This window comes from Mustelus asterias, unplaced genomic scaffold (genome assembly GCF_964213995.1).
Source record: "Mustelus asterias unplaced genomic scaffold, sMusAst1.hap1.1 HAP1_SCAFFOLD_130, whole genome shotgun sequence".
Classification (NCBI taxonomy): Eukaryota; Metazoa; Chordata; class Chondrichthyes; order Carcharhiniformes; family Triakidae; genus Mustelus; species Mustelus asterias.
Genome location: NW_027590164.1, coordinates 847,190 through 863,430, shown reverse-complemented (window position 1 = coordinate 863,430; position 16,241 = coordinate 847,190). Strand labels below are relative to the sequence as shown.

General features: G+C 43.8%; 2 non-coding genes across 2 annotated transcripts; both read left to right on the top strand.

Annotated features, from left to right (window-relative positions):
- The first annotated feature begins 3,285 nt into the window (after positions 1 to 3,285).
- trnap-agg (transfer RNA proline (anticodon AGG)) lies at positions 3,286 to 3,375 on the top strand. Its single transcript is given in 2 exon segments — positions 3,286 to 3,321; positions 3,340 to 3,375. It is a non-coding gene; the product is annotated as a tRNA-Pro (tRNA).
- Positions 3,376 to 7,617: 4,242 nt separating this feature from the next.
- On the top strand, positions 7,618 to 7,690 carry trnar-acg (transfer RNA arginine (anticodon ACG)). Its single transcript has one exon. It is a non-coding gene; the product is annotated as a tRNA-Arg (tRNA).
- The last annotated feature ends 8,551 nt before the right edge of the window (positions 7,691 to 16,241 follow it).

Below are 16,241 nucleotides of genomic sequence, written 5' to 3'. Positions count from 1 at the left end.
ATCCACCTGCTATTGAACAATTCCTCTCTATCTACTCTGTCAAGACCCCTCAGGATTTTGAAGGCCTCAATGGGATCACATCAGCAACTTCCTGTCAAGGAAATCAGCCCGAACCTCACAAATATATTTTCGCAACTGAAGTTTCTGATCTCTGGAACTAATCTCGTATTTTTCCCCTGCATCCAGCCTACTGGCTTTACATTTCTCCTTACGTTTGGTGCCCAGAATTTGACGCAATTTTTCAGTTGACTATTTTCCAGTGCTTTTTACAAATTTAGCATAACTTCCTTGCTTCTGTATTCTTTTCCCCAACAAAGACTGTTAACTATTTTATTTTCCGCTCTTTCAAACTGTCCTCCACCATGAATGATTTGTGCACATATTCACTCAGGTCCCTCGGCGTCTTACCGCCACTTTCACAGCGTTTTCATCATTTCCTTTTGTCTCTTCACATTCTGCTTAACAAAACTAATCATGTAACTTTACATGCAATCAATTAAATCTCCCAATTGCACGACAATTCCACAAATTAGTTTTTTTTTCGTTCTGAAGTTCTGCTCGGTCTTCTGATGGTTGGCAATATTTCCATGTTTTGCATTATACACAGATTTTGAAAGTCTGACCTCCATCCCAAGCTCTCGGCCATTACTATGCCGGGAAGAGCAAGAGTCATATAACCTACTCCTGGCACCTTCACTACAAACTTTGTTCCAGTCCGAAAAACAGTTATGAGTTTTTTTCCTGGCACTCAGCCAATTTCCTATCCGTGTTGCTCCTGTCCATTTTATTCTCTGATCTCCACATTTACTCACAAGCTGTGATGCAGCACCATATCACATGACCCTTGGACGCCCATTAAGAGAAATACCCTCACAAACCATCTCTGTTGTTCAGCATTAAACTCAAGCAAGTTGACGAAAAACGATTTGATCTGAACAAATGCATTCTGGCTGAATTTGTCAAAAAGCATTCAAGTGGGATGATTTCTGCAGTGATGAAGGCAGTGAAGATATGGATGCTATATCTGCTAACGACACTAGGATAGACCGGAAAATTGGGCATTGGCGAGGGCATTGGATATATCTCGAATATTGTGTACACTATTTCTCTCCTTATCTTAAGAAATATGTTCATGCATTAGAAAAAGTTCAGAGGAGTTTTACGAAACCATCACCAGCTATCTGCTTGGTAATCTTTCTGAGTGATTGTCCGTGTGTCTCGTGGAACAAGCTGCCAGAAGTATTAGTAGATGCCGTTACAAGTTTATCTTTTAAAAAGCATTTAGATAGTATATGGGTACGATGGGTATAGAGGGATATGGGCCAAATGCGGGCAATTGGGATTAGCTGAGGGGTTTAAACAAAAAAGGGCGGCATGGACAAGTTGGGCCGGAGGGCCTGTTTCCATGCTGTAAACCGCCATGTCTTTATGACTCTATGTTTGAGTCGATCGGTTTGGGAATCTATCACTTAGTTTACTTGCCTCTGTGTTGATTCTGTGCAGTATCCGAGGCTTCCAGTGAAACGGAGGTGGAGGTATTCATGCATTATCATGGTTAGCAACGCAAACTAATAGGTGTCAGAAATCTGCAGAATAATTCTGGATTTATAACGAGGGACGTTAGAATTGATGTCACTGTCTGGGCATATATCTATATGGTTATATATCCTTATTCGTGTTGGTCTTTCCACGTGACCGTGTGTGTATCTGTTCTCCGCATGTCTGCTGGGCTTCCTCGGGTGCTGTGGTTTCCTCCAACAGTCCAAAGATGTGCGGATTCGGTGGATTGGCCAGGCTAAATTGACCCTTAGTGTCAGGGAGATTAAGTGTGCGGTTACGGGAATAGGGCCTCGGTGGAATTGTGGTCGGTACAGACTCTCTGGGCCGAATGGCCTCCTTCTGTTCTTTAGGGGTTCTATGATTCTATGATCTCTATAAGTGTCAGTCTTTTCAGGTTGCCGTGTGTGTACCTGTTTCCAATATGCGGCTGTGCTGTCCACGGGAGAGCGCTCTCTGATCACTTATGAAAGTTCACAACCCCTTTCTAAAGGAAGCGCCTGTTTGAAGATGTAAAGATGGGCGGAGAGATGGAGTCACCTTGGACCTCATAACATCCCCCTGACTGTTTCAACATCTCCAATTGCAGATCTGATTCAGGCAGTGATCAGTCTCTCTGTTTCTGGTGTTCAAACTCGAATCATGGGGGTGAAACTTTGTCTCACTCTGGTTATTGTCCTGATTACAGGTCTGTCATTTTGAACTTCTGCGTGAACTCTGCCAGTCACCACATTCATTCCCAATTTCCATCTCGAGGGGATTATTCCATTGTTGTTACTCCTTCTAACCCACTGCGTGTCTGTTCCCTATTTTCAGACATGAGTAACGGTGACTCAGTGTCCCAGTCAGAACCAGGAGTTGAAGCAGCTGAGGGTGAAGATTCAGCAATACCCTACAGTTACTCGGGACCGAGTTCAACTGTACAACATTACCTGTTCTGGTATCGCCAGTATACACACCGAGCTCCTCATTGACTGCTCAGAGCCGCTAATTTACCGATACGGCTCCAGGCTTTGAACACTTCAGCAGGAATCTCAACCTGAAACAAAGCACTTTTCACTTGCCCATGAAAGATTAGAAGGTGACAGACAGCGCCGTGTATTACTGTGCACTGAGAGCCACAGTACATGAGGCTCCAGCGGGCCTCAGACAAAATCTGGCACAGGTCGATAATCAATGATTCATTGTCAGGACAACACATGGGGTTAAACTTCAGAGAAAATTTACTCATAGTGAACGTGACAATACAGCCCCGTCTGAGTGTTTTCTCTCACTGAGGTTACTGATTGTCACTGTTGGGAAATCTGACATATTTTTACTCATATGACTATCAGATCAGTCCAATCGCTCCCCGATCCCATTGACACAAACCCGCAGATCTCCCAGGTGAACAATGTAATCAATCTGTACTTTAAATGTTCCAGATCTTTTAACTGTGTGACAGACCACACCTTTCAAAAGTGATCAAATATCAAAGGCAGACTCAGAGTTGTCACATGTTGAAGTCGCTGGGTTAAAATTATTGACTGTAACATGTGTACTTTATAAACAAAAGCCCCCAGTTGCAAACAGTCGAGGTAACAATATTGGACGGATACTTTTCTGGTGCTTAAAGTCCACAAATGCTGATGCGGTGAGTTATTTAACCAATTTCGGCTTTCACTCGAGGTGTCAGAACTGCTTTGTAGAAAGCTAAACAATGTTTATATTGCTGGCTACTAATGTGCAGGCTCGTTGGTCTAGGGGTATGATTCTTGCTTAGGGTATTTCGCCCCGTTAGCATGCGAGAGGTCCCGGGTTCAAATCCCGGACGAGCCCCTCATTTGTTTCGTTTTGACCAAAATATTGTGTTCAAAAGGAGATATTGTGATTTGTTTCAGGTGCAAAAGGCGGGATGGCTTTCTGCTGACTGGCTCCGAAAAAGAGTCATAAAGGCACAAAATTTTACAGCACGGATAGAGCCCACTGGGACACCCACATGGGAGGCGCGGACACCCATCATGTCTGCGCCTGTCACGTGACAGCTGGGCGGGAAGCGTTCGTTCTGATTCTCGCTCCACAGATACGAACCCAGTATTTTCTGTTTCTATTTCAGATTTTGAAAGTCCGCAGTGTGCTGCATTATATTAGACTTTGGGCTGACAAGTGGCAAGTAACATTCGCGCCACACAAATGCCAGACAATGTCCATCACCAATAAGAGAAAATCTAACCATCGCCTCTTGACAGTCAATAGTTTTTCCATCACTGAATCCCCCATTGTTAACATCCTTACGGTTACCATTGACCAGATACTCAATTGGACTCGGCACATAAACACAATGGCTACAAGAGCAGGTCAGAGGCCAGGAATACTGCGGCGAATAACTCACCTCCTGACTCCCCAGAGCCTGTCCACCATCTACAAGGCACAAGTCAGGAGCGTGATGGAATATTCCCACCTCGCCTGGATGGGTGCAGCTCCAACAACACTCAAGAAGATTGACATTATCCAGGACAAAGCAGCCCGCTTGATTGGCACCACATCCACAAGCATTCAATCCCACCACAGCCGATGCTCAGTAGCAGCGATGTGTATCTAAAAGATGCACAGTAGCAATTCACCAAAGGTCGGTAGACAGCACCTTTGAAACCCAAGACCACTTCCATCCAGAAGGAAAAGGGTAGTAGACACATGGGAACATCATGACCTGCAAGTTCTCCTCCAAGTCACTCACCATCCTGACTTGGAATTATGTTGCCATTCCTTCGCATGGCCTCATTCTGTGGTGTACTCATTTTCTGATTTAGTGCGTACCTCACCCTGAGGCCGTGAACCGCAAAGCATTTTCTCATTTCTCATTTCTGTCATCTCTCCCTCAATGTCAACAAAACGGAGATTGTCATTGACTTCAGAAAGCGTCGAGGAGAACATGCCCCTGTCTCCATCAAAGGGAACGAAGTGGAAAGGGTCGAGAGGTTCAGGTTTTTAGGTCTCCAGATCACCAACAACCTGCCCTGGCCTCCCATGCCGACACTATAGTGAAGAAAGCTCATCAACGCCTCCATTTTCTCAGAAGACTCAGGAAATTTGGCATGTCAGCTACGACTGTCACCAAGGTTTACAGGTGCACCATAGAAAACATTCTTTCTAGTTGTATCACAGCTTGGTATGGCTCCTGCTCTGCCCAAGACCGCAATAAACTACAAAGGGTCGTGAATGTAGCCCAATCCATCACTCAAACCAGCCTCCCATCCATTGATTCTGTCTACACTTCCTGCTGCCTCGGCAAAGCAGCCAGCATAGTTAAGGACCCCACGCACCCCACACATTCTCTCTTCCACCTTCTACCTTCGAGAGAAAGATACAGAAGTCTGAGGTCACGTACTAGCCGACTCAAGAACAGCTTTTGAATGGACATTACCTTGCATTAAGCTGATCTTCCTCTACACCCTGACAATGACTGTAATACCACATTCTGCACTCTCCAGTTTCCTTCTCTATGAACAATACGCTTTGTCTGGATAGCGCGCAAGAAAAAATGCTTTTCACTGTATACTAATACATGTGACAATAATAAATTAAACCAAATCAAATCGTTTCATTTCTCCTGACTTCCAGACTATTCCTGTTGTTACATTTCCTCCCTCCTGAGTTTCAGTCGTTTCAAATTCCCACATTTTTCACCTTTTCCCGTTGTAATGAAAGGCCATGGACGTAAAAGTTGAGCGTTGTTTCCCTGTCCACAAATTCTGCCTGAATTCCTAAGTTTATGCAGCATTTTCCACCTTCGCTGCAGTTATCTGATCGGCTTTGAATGGCCAAGAGAACATCTTTTCTTTCAATCAGTTGCTGCTTATAGGCTCTTTGGTGTAGGGATATGAATCACATTTTGGTATGCCTTAACCACCGAGATCCCGAGTTGAAATCCGAGACTAACCCTACTGTTTCTTCTTATCCCTGTTACATCAAAACATCGGAAGCAGGAGTAGGTCATTGGAACATCATCTACCATTCATTGTTATCATGCCTGATAATCAAATTCAATACTCTGATCCGCCATTTAGCCCCAAGAGCTATATTAAACTTCTCTTGAAATCATAGTGTTTGGCCTCAACTACTTTCTGTGGAAGTGAACTCTGCAGATTCACCACTCTCTGGCTGAAGGAAGTCTCATCATCCCAGCCGTTATCCTCAAACTATAATCCCTAATTCTGGACTCCCCACTAACGTGAACATTCTTTCTGAATCTACCCTGTTTCATCCGGTCAGAATGTTATAAGGTTCCATTAGAATCATAGAGTCCCTACAGTACAGAACGAGGCCAATTCGGCCCATCAAGTCTGTACTGACCGCAATCCCATCCAGGCCCCACTCCTGTAACTCCATGCATTCACCCTGCTAATCCCCCTGACACTAGGGCCAATTTAACACGGCCAATCAACATTAGCCGCACGTCTTTGGACAATGGGAGGAAATCGGAACACCCGGAGGAAACCCATGCAGATACGGGGAGAATGTGCAAACTCCACACAGACAGTGACCCGATGCCAGATTTGAACCCCGGACCCTGGCGTTTTGAGGCAGCAGTGCTAACCAATGTGCCACCCAAAACACGTCTGCCCAGAAATAGCCAGGATTAGTTGGCAAGAAATGCATTTGCCAATGTTGGACACCTCAGTGTTAAAATAAGCCGCATCCCTGAAGGGACTCGAACACACGCATCCTGGTTTAGGAAGCCAGTAGCCTTACGCATTAGGTCACCTGAACTATAGGTGAGCTACTGCTGCAGCTTAAAAAAGCTGTATATCTCCATCCACATAGACAGTGACTAACCCCAGAATCGAAACCAGGTCCCTGGTATTGTGAGCCAGCAGAACTAACCACTGTGTCGCCCTCTCCCACGAAGATTTGATCAGATTTCATGAGCTGCAGATTTTGTCTTTTTCTTTGCAATGCAGGCTTTGGGATTGGTTCACATGGGGTTTCGTTTGCGAATCTGAGCACAAACTGTGAGAAATATATCAACACAACACAATCGCTCGAAAATAAAGATATGATCAACAGGGTTGGCTATGTAACTTGACGTTCATTTTATCTCCATTCACCTCTTCAGCTGGCCCCATCATTATGGTTTCAATGAGCTGCCTGGATGTTTCTTTTTGTTCATGTGGGTGTCGCTGGCTAGATCGGCATGCACTGCCCATGAGTATTTAGCCTTGAGAAAGTAGTGGTGAGCTGCCTTCTTGAAACGTTGCAATCCATTTGTACAGGTACACTAACTGTGCTGTTAGGGAGGGAATTCCACGAATTTGTCCCAATGACAGTGAAAGAACGGCGATATATTTCCAAATCAGAATGCTGAGGGACTTGAGGGTGGTGTTGGCTGTGTGGCGTTGGAAGGGGGGGTGGGGGGGGGGCGTGGGGGGGGGCGGGGGAGCTGCCAGGTGGAAACGGTCTTGGGTTTGGAAGATGCTGTCTAAAGTGCCTTTGGTGGATTCCTGCATCATGCAGACAAGTGGAGAATATTCTATCGCACTCCTGACTTGTGCCACGTCGAACGTGCACTGTTTATTGGGAGTCAGGAGGTGAGTTACTCCCGCAGGATTCCCACCGTCTACCCTGCTCTTTTAGCCACTGAATAAACTGATAACATGTGTGCTGAGTCAAAATAGGTGTGTCTTCTTTCCTGCTCGGTTTGTCGTGAATTTTCAGCACTTTTGTCTTTTCCTGAATGTATTTTGAGGCTCAAGTAAGAGCCAATATCATATGATTGTAAGATACTATATTCAGGTAATATTCATTAGTGGATTCACTGGCGGGAGGGGTCCGGTTTCGAGTCATGTTGTTGACGCTGGATTGATAACGCAGAGAAGCAGGCTGAAGCTTTGGGAACCAGGGTTCGAATTTCAGCGCAGCAGGTTAACTCAATTCAAGGCAAAGTAGAATTACTGTAAGTGAGTAGAGAAAATTTTAATTATGCAACATTTCCTCAGTGAAACGAATACGTTTTGAACATGTTTCTGCCGATTTTGAAGCCTCGGACCGATATGTAAACATTGCTGCATGTTGTTTTGCCGTGGGCCAGTGGCGCAATGGATAACGCGTCTGACTACGGATCAGAAGATTCCAGGTTCGACTCCTGGCTGGCTTGGTTAGTTCACAAACCCCACATTCGCGTGGATGAAAAACGTGTTTACACAAATTTTGGACCAATTCAGAGAGATGTTGACCAAATGCAATCAGCTTCTATGAAGAAATTTATCTTAGCTAATTATTTTTTCAAAAAAATGTTGACTATTTTAAGAAAATATTTACTGATAAGTTTCAATTAAGTTTTTTTAAAAAAATAGTTTCTTTAAATGACGAATTCTCGTTAAAGTATTTGGGAAAAATATGTTAGCATGTTTCAGCTACCTTTTAAAAAGTTGGAAATTTCTCGAAAAATACGTGGAAACATTACGTTTTTCAAAATGTTGAAAACATTTTCTAAAAAGTTGATGAACTCTGATTAAACATGTTTAATTTTAAGAAGCAAAATACACAGAAATGTTTTTAAAAAGTTGACAAATTCCAGTTAAAGCAGATGGAGGAATTTCTTTGGAGTAAGTTTAATTTTGAAAAGTTCAAATTAGCCAGAAGTTTCTGGTTTGTGATGCTGGGATTGTTGTCCATTGGAGCGAAGGAGATTGAGGAGCGATTTAATCGAGGTGGACTAGATTAGGGCAAGTTTAGAGGGGGAGGGGCAAATTTTAAGATATTGGGCAAGGCGCGGGCGAAGAAGATTTGGAAGCAACATTTTATCCACAGCAAGTGCTCAGGACCTAGAACTCATTACCTACGAGAAGATTGGATGCGGTCAATTTAGGTAATAGAAACTCTGAGGTGGACATGGACTTCCTGAGAAAGAAGATGAGTCTCCAGGAACATTCTTTAGGCAGGTACATGGATCTCCTCGATGACATTGAATCTGAAGATCAACCTGTGGAAGCACACCCCTTCCCCGGCCATCGCCCCCACCCACTGTTGAGAACAGTACAGCACAGGAAACAGGCCCTTCGGCCCTCCAAAATGTTTGATAAGAACCCCGCTGATATTAAATGCAAGGGCATCAAAATCAAAAAGGGTATTTTGGAACACTGGTTCTTCGTTGTATATATTTTCAATTTCATATAACGGGAAAAAGGATATGCAAAATATTCAGACTATTGAATGGGAACTCCCGACATTTTGAATGGGAACTCCCGACATTGTTACAAGGACAACATTCACCATTTCCCTCATTGCCACCACCGCAGAAGCTGTCTTGGCTGAAGGGCCAGCATTGCGGTGAATCCTCGTTTCGGTCCCGCTGTGGGGAAAACAACTTCGTTGATTCGCTGGCCCTGCTCTGACGTAATAAACTGGAGAACAAAGAGTTTGTGAGCTGATTGGATGAATTGGAGAATCAGGGACATGATTGGGAAGTCATCAGTTGATTCGTTTGGGAATTAACCAATCGCTGGAGAGACCGAATATATATGTAAATATCTTCACCCAAACAATTACAGATTGAACCCATTCTGTTTATTTCCGCAATAAACTCGCTGCAAACATGTTGGGGATCATTTTGTATTCATTTCTCACTGTTTCAGCTCTTTTGCCTGGTAAGTCTGCAAGGGACATAAACTTCTTCTTGCAAGCGATGTCGACAGTAATTTAGTTCCGCTTTGCTGTTGATGATAATGTGATCCATGCTCTGATGTCATGAGTTACAATAGAATAACACCTTAACTTTCAATATTCCTAAATTTCTGCCGGTGTCGCGACTGGAGACTCAATATCAAAGGAGCCGGTTACAGCGATGAAATTTGAATGGGATTCAAAGAACAAAGAACAAAGAAAATTACAGCACAGGAACAGGCTCTTCGGCCCTCCAAGTCTGCACCGATCATGGTGCCCGACTGAACTAAAACCCGCTACCCTTCCGGGGACCATATCCCTCTATTCCCATCCTATTCATATATTTGTCCGGACGCACCTTAAAAGTCACGATCGTATCTGTTTCCACTGCCTCCCCGGCAGCGTGTTCCAGGCACCCATCACCCTCGGTGTAAAACACTTGCCTCATACATCTCCTTTAAGCCTTGCCCCTCCCACCTTAAACCTATGCCCCCTCGTAATTGACTCTTCCACCCTGGGAAAAACCTTCTGACTATCCACTCCATCCATGCCCCTCAGAATCTTGAAGACTTGTATCAGGTCATCCCTCAACCTCCGTCGTTCCACTGAGAACAAACCAAGTTTCTCCAACCTCTCCTCATAGCGAATGGGCGGCACGGTAGCACAGTGGTTAGCACAGTGGTTAGCACTGCTGCTGCACAGCTCCAGGGATCTGGGTTCGATTCCCGGCTTTGGTCACTGTCTGTGTGGAGTTTGCACATTCTCCTCGTGTCTGCGTTGGTTTCCTCCGGGTGCTCGCATTTCCTCCCACAGTCCAAATATGTGCGGGTTAGGTTGATTGGCCGTGCTAAAAATTGACCCTTAGAGTCCTGAGATGCGTACGTTTGAGGGATTAGCGGGTAAATATGTACGGAGATAGGGGTAAGGTCTGGGTGGGATTGTGGTCAGTGCAGACTCGATGGGCCGAATGGCCTCCTTCTGCAGTGTAGGGCTTCTATGATTTTAATGCTCTCCATGCCAGGCAACATCCTGGTAAATCTTTTCTGTGCCCTGTCCAAAGTCTCAACATCCTTCTGGTAGTATGGCGACCAACATTGAAAATTACATTCCAAGTGCGGCCTAACTAACGTGCTATAAAGCTGTAATATGACTCGCCAATTTTTAAACTCCATGCCCCGGTGACCAATAGGTTAACGGCACAGCAGCTGGTGCATATTACATTCAATTGTACCGCCAGGACCGGGAGAAGGCTCCCAGCAAAAAGAACGGAGAAAGCCCCCATCTTCTTGATCTATATCTCTTATTATGGAGATATTTCCAGCGCAAAGGGTGTGGTAACACTATTTCTGCATATATAGGGACATCGAAATGCGAGGGGAATTTCAGCATGTGTGAGCTGCGGCTGTCGGACAGCGCGGTGTATTACTGTGGACTGAGAGACGCAGTGACAGAAACCAGAGGGAGCCTGGTATGAAAAAAAACATTGCCCCAGAGTGACAAGATGAACGGACCAGAGAATGGTAATATTATTGGGCTATAAATAGAGCATGATTCACTCTGTGGTGCTTCTATACATTTTCGGTATTGCTGATATTCACAACAGGAGAGGCGATGGCCGAGGGGTATTATCCTGAGACTATTAATCCAGAAACTCAGCGAATGTTGTGCGGACCCGATTCAATGAAAACAATATCAACAACTAAGAATCTATTGACGACCATGAAGCCATTGTCGATTGTCGGAAAACCCATTTTGTTCACTAATGTACTTTGGGGAATGAAATCTGCCGTCCTTACCTGGTCTGGCCTACACGTGACTCCAAAGCCAAAACAATGTGGTTGATCTCAACTACCGATGGACAACTAGTGGCATCCATGTCCCACACACAGAAAAAATTCACTGGAATCACTGTTAAAACTGTCCTGATAATAAGGCTAATGGACGTATTGAGAAAAAAAAGGCAAGGACAGAACTATTTAGCCTCCATTAGCTTCCGGGTCACAGTAAGAAAATAAGGGTTTTTTGTGGAATGTCAATTATTGAGCATGTTCAAAAAAATCAACAGCTTTTGGAAGCCTAATGGCATTAAGCGCTATGCAGATAGCGCGGGAAAGTGGCGTTCAGGCTGATCAGCCCTGATCTAACTGAATGACGAAGCAGAATCGAACGACAGCATGGCCTACTGCTGTTCCCATGTTCCTGTACGCCATTTTTCTACATTCTTCCCCAAGTCAATCGCTAAATGTGTAAGTTATCTCTGTAAGGATGATTATGTTAATCCAGCTCACGGTGCGTCTGGTTACTGTCTGTTATCTCACCACCTGGGTGTCACACAGCACCACTGGAGACAGAAGGGAGGGAGCTGAGAACATACGAAAAAAGGAAGCTGATTATTGAAGGCTGGGATTAGACCGGATAAAATCAAACACGCAGCTCCCCTTTTACAGAGCGACAGCGGCAATGCAGCTGCTGTGGGGATCATTCCTGACAGGTAATTACGTGCAAAAAACATTGCACTGTTTCACACGTTTCCCGAGCTTGGTTCCAGACCACAAATTAATCATACGCCCTTCTGACCATTTTCTGTGTTGTTATTTCCATATTTGAGACATGGAGATTCTGTCATCCAGCCGCTCACATCAGATGTGAAGAGAGAAGGCGAGATCGTGATTTTAACCTGTAGCAATGAAACCAAGCACGCTGAATGTCTTCTTCACCACTCTGTCCACCTGTGACTCCACTTTTAAGGAGCAGAGAGCGACGATAGGTTGTACTGGTACCGACAACATCCAGACACGCAGCCTGTGTTTATAGTGCGGAAAGAGACTGATAGTTATGAAAATAAAGCAGATGTTTTTAAAAGTCGCTTCTATGTAGCTAATGTAGCTATGTCGGAGGTAGCTAAATTGATACAAATTGGCTTGATGACAGAAGCCACAGGGTGGTTATAGAGGGTTGTTTTTTAAACTGGAGGCCTGTTACCAGCGTTGTGCCTCAGGGATCAGTGCTGGGTCCACTGTTATTTGTCATTTATATTCATGATTTGGGTGAGAATATCGGAGGCATGTTTAGGAAGTTTGCAGTTGACACGAAGATTGGTGGCATAGTAGACAGTGAAGAAGGTTATCTCGGATTGCAACGGGATCTTGATAAATTGGGCCAGTGGGCTCACGAATGGCAGATGGAGTTTAATTTAGATAAATTCGAGGTTATGCATTTTGTTAGATTGAACCAGGGTAGGACTTACTCAGTTAATGGTAGGTCATTGAGAAGAGTTACAAGGCAAAGGGATCTAGAGGTACAGGTTCATAGCTCCTTGAAAGTGGAGCCACAGGTGGACAGAGTGGTGAGGAAGACATTCAGCGTGCTTGGTTTCATTGCTCAGAACATTGAATACAGGGGTTGGGACGTCTTGTTGAAGTTGTACAAGACATTGGTAAGGCTACACTTGGAATACTGTGTACCGTTCTGTTCACCCTATTATAGAAAGGATATTATTAAACTAGAAAGAGTGCAGGAAAGATTTACTAGGATGCTACCGAGACTTGATGGTTTGAGTTATAAGGAGAGGCTGGATAGACTGGGACATTTTGCTCCAGAGCGTAGAAGGTTGAGGGGTGATCTTATAGAGGTCTATAAAATAATGAGGGGCATGGATCATCCAGATAGTCAATATCTTTTCCCAAAGGTAGGGGAGTCTAAAACTAGAGGGCATAGGTTTAAGGTGAGAGGGCAGAGATGCAAACTTGTCCAGAGAAGCAGTTTTTTCACACAGAGGATGGTGAGTGTCTGGAACAAGCTGCCAGAGGTAGTGGTAGAAGCGGGTACAATTTTGTCTTTTAAAAAGCACTTCGACAGTTACATGGGTAAGATGGGTATAGAGGGATATGGGTCAAATGCGGGCGATTAGGAAATAGCTTTGGATTTATTTTTAAAAGGGCGGCATGGACAAGTTGGGCCGAAGTGCCTGGAGATCCATGCTGTAAACCTCTGTGCCTTCATGACTCTACGTCTATCTCCAGACCTCGTATAAATTCATGAGTTTAAGTATATTTGATCTGAGCCTGACTGATGCTGCCGTTTATCATTGCGCGTCCAGACTCACAGAGATAGAAAGAAGGCTCACTCTCATTCAGAAACCTGCTTAACACTGGAGATGTGAGCTCGTGGCGACTGAGGATTGCTGAGACTCATGGCCAGATGTTAAGTGAGTTTTCGGCCGCTCAAACACAAACAGAGGAAACCAAGTTAACCGCAGATGCAACTGACACCTAACTCTTTCCAGCCGCAATGGAGAAAACAAACTGCAGAATCCAATCTGTCAGGCAGATCCAGCACAGAACCATACTCGACTCATTCTTCCAAAAGACAATCATGCCGCTTTTCTGGTCTGGCTCCACCAGTCGGTGGTGAGCTGGATACCAGTGAATGGAAATACCTCAAGCTGCGACACAATTAACGTCCTGGTCGTGGGAATGTTTCCATTGCCTGCGACCGCGGTTGGGAATAAAAGTCTTCTTTGTTAATTGGGGACAGTTCTCAAAACATTACAGGCATTGAACCCACCGTCATTGCACTCAACGGCAAATTTCAAAACTATCTATGTAGAAAACAACTCGCATTCAATTTCACAGGAGTCCTAAAATCCACAGGTTGCATCACAGTAACAATAATACAAATCAGGAAAGGTTTGGCAGAAACATATTTTGAAAAGATAATGAATACATTGAATCTCCAGAAAGAAGGCCATTTACCACTCAGCACCAACAGAGGAAGCTCATGCATCACGTATTCATGACCACTGCAGCTAATCCACCAAGAAGTCGCATGGCACTGGGGAATGAGGGCTTTCATTATTCTCATCATAAGTCACCAATTCAAAAATCTGCAAGCATCCTTATAATTTGCCTTACTTGTTAGGAGACCACTATGTTTGTTTTGGACTCTGTTACATTGATCAAATTCCATTGTTAATGATAACCACTCTCTACATAACCAACTGGGCCCTTACCTGTGCCCCAAATTTAAACTTATTTGAATGAACCAGTGGCTTGATGCTCTACAATCTCAGTTCAATCTGGTAGATGTTTCAGGATAAACCTTTCCCATTTCAGATTGTACTTTGTATTGTTGACTTCATATATTCCTTGAATTTCTGCTGCCATCTCAGTCATTGCTTCTCCCTTTGTCTATTTGTTTTTCTCACTGTGCCTCCCCTTAACTCTCTCACTGACTTGTCATTGTCCTTGCATTTCTGTCGATTTCTCTGCCTATTTTTCTGTTATTCCTATGCGCCTAATTCCATCTCTCCATATGTCAGCTGAACAATATCTATTTCCAACCTCTGCAACAGCAGGGAACACAAGTGACCTTCAATGGGTATTGCTGACTTCATCTGTCCGTTTCATAGTTACTGTGGCATCCTCATGCTCTCTGCTCACTGTGAATTCACTGAATGAGACAAATAGAAAAGACATTTATTGATTCTCAGGCGCCAACTTGAAAACTTCGCAATGAAAGTCACGCCACCCGGTGGTGGCATCGCTAAATGTATGTTGGTCGAGTTTGTCAAACTCTCTTTCACATCCTGAATTACGTGAATTAATTTCCAGGGGTTCTTCCCCTGCTTTAAAACACGCACTCGGCCAAAAAATCCAAACAGACATTTGTCAACACACCGGCAGCCGGCGGTATCAGTAGTGTAGTTGTTATCACGTTCGCCTCCAACGCAAAAAAGATCCCGGTTTGAGATTAGGCAGAAACATTCATTAAACTTTCTCATGTGGGGTAGGGTAAGTCTGTATGATCTCAGTTTCTTGCTGAATATTATCCGAATCTCGATGTTACAGCCACATTATCTTTGCTCTGACCTCGGCCTCAAATGCTTTCTCTAAAATCAGAAATGCTGAATTTTATGACGCAATATCAGGAAAGAAACGTTCCTATTTTGACACCGTGCAAATATTAGCATCTGCTTCAGTTTACAACAGAATTTAGTTGGTTTAATAGATACAGACTAACATAGTTAATCACCATCTGAAACATGTCTAATAGTGGTGAGTGCTCAAAAAGACTGACACAAGTGATGCTGTAAGTGAACTAAAGGAAATTGCACACATTTTCCGGAGCATTCCTTTTTAAAGATCGTTCTCCATTATAAAATAATAGAAAAAAAAACACTCAGACAAATGAGAAAGTCGAAACTTAGTGCGGATTTATTGGACCTTCCTATCGATGGACGGAATTTTTTAAGCGCCTGAATGTTAGTTACATATATTAACCGGTGACTCTGTTCCTTTTGTTGGTCAGTTATGTTTGATATAAAATGTTGAATAACGACAAATACTGGATATAACTGGTTGAAATTATTCGACGGAACGTGATAATGATGCATTAATGATTGAGCAGGAATCATTGCTCCCATAGACTTTTCCCAGACGAACGCTTTTGAATTTTGAAGTTCAAGATGAGTTGAGATATCAGGTGGAAAGTAACGGATGTGTTCTTGTATTAAGTAACATGGGCCCTAAATCTAACCATGAGAACCTGCAGCAAAACAGTGGAGTTGAACATTGTAGTCAGGCGAATTGGAGGCGTGGTACTGTCTCTTGTTTCTGTAGTGTAGTGGTTATCACATTCGCTGAACACACGCAAAGTTTCTGGCTCGAAACCGGGCTGAAACGTTCATTAAGCTTTCTCATGTCGGGTGGGGGGAATCGGTATGATTTCAGTACGTTGCTGAACATTATCCGAATCTCGACCTTACAACCATATTATCATTGCTCTGACCTCGGCTTCAAATGTTTTCTGTAAAATAAGAAATGCCGATTTATTTTTGACGCATTGACAGGAAAGAAACGTTTCGATTTTGACGCAATGCACATAATAGCACCATGTTCAGTCTACAACAGAAAATAATGGGTTTATAGGTGCAGACTAACATCGTTAATCACCATCTGAATCATGTCCAATAGTAGGGTGTGCTCAAAAGGATAGACACAAGTGATATTGCAAGTGAACGAGAGGAAATGGAGCATATTTCC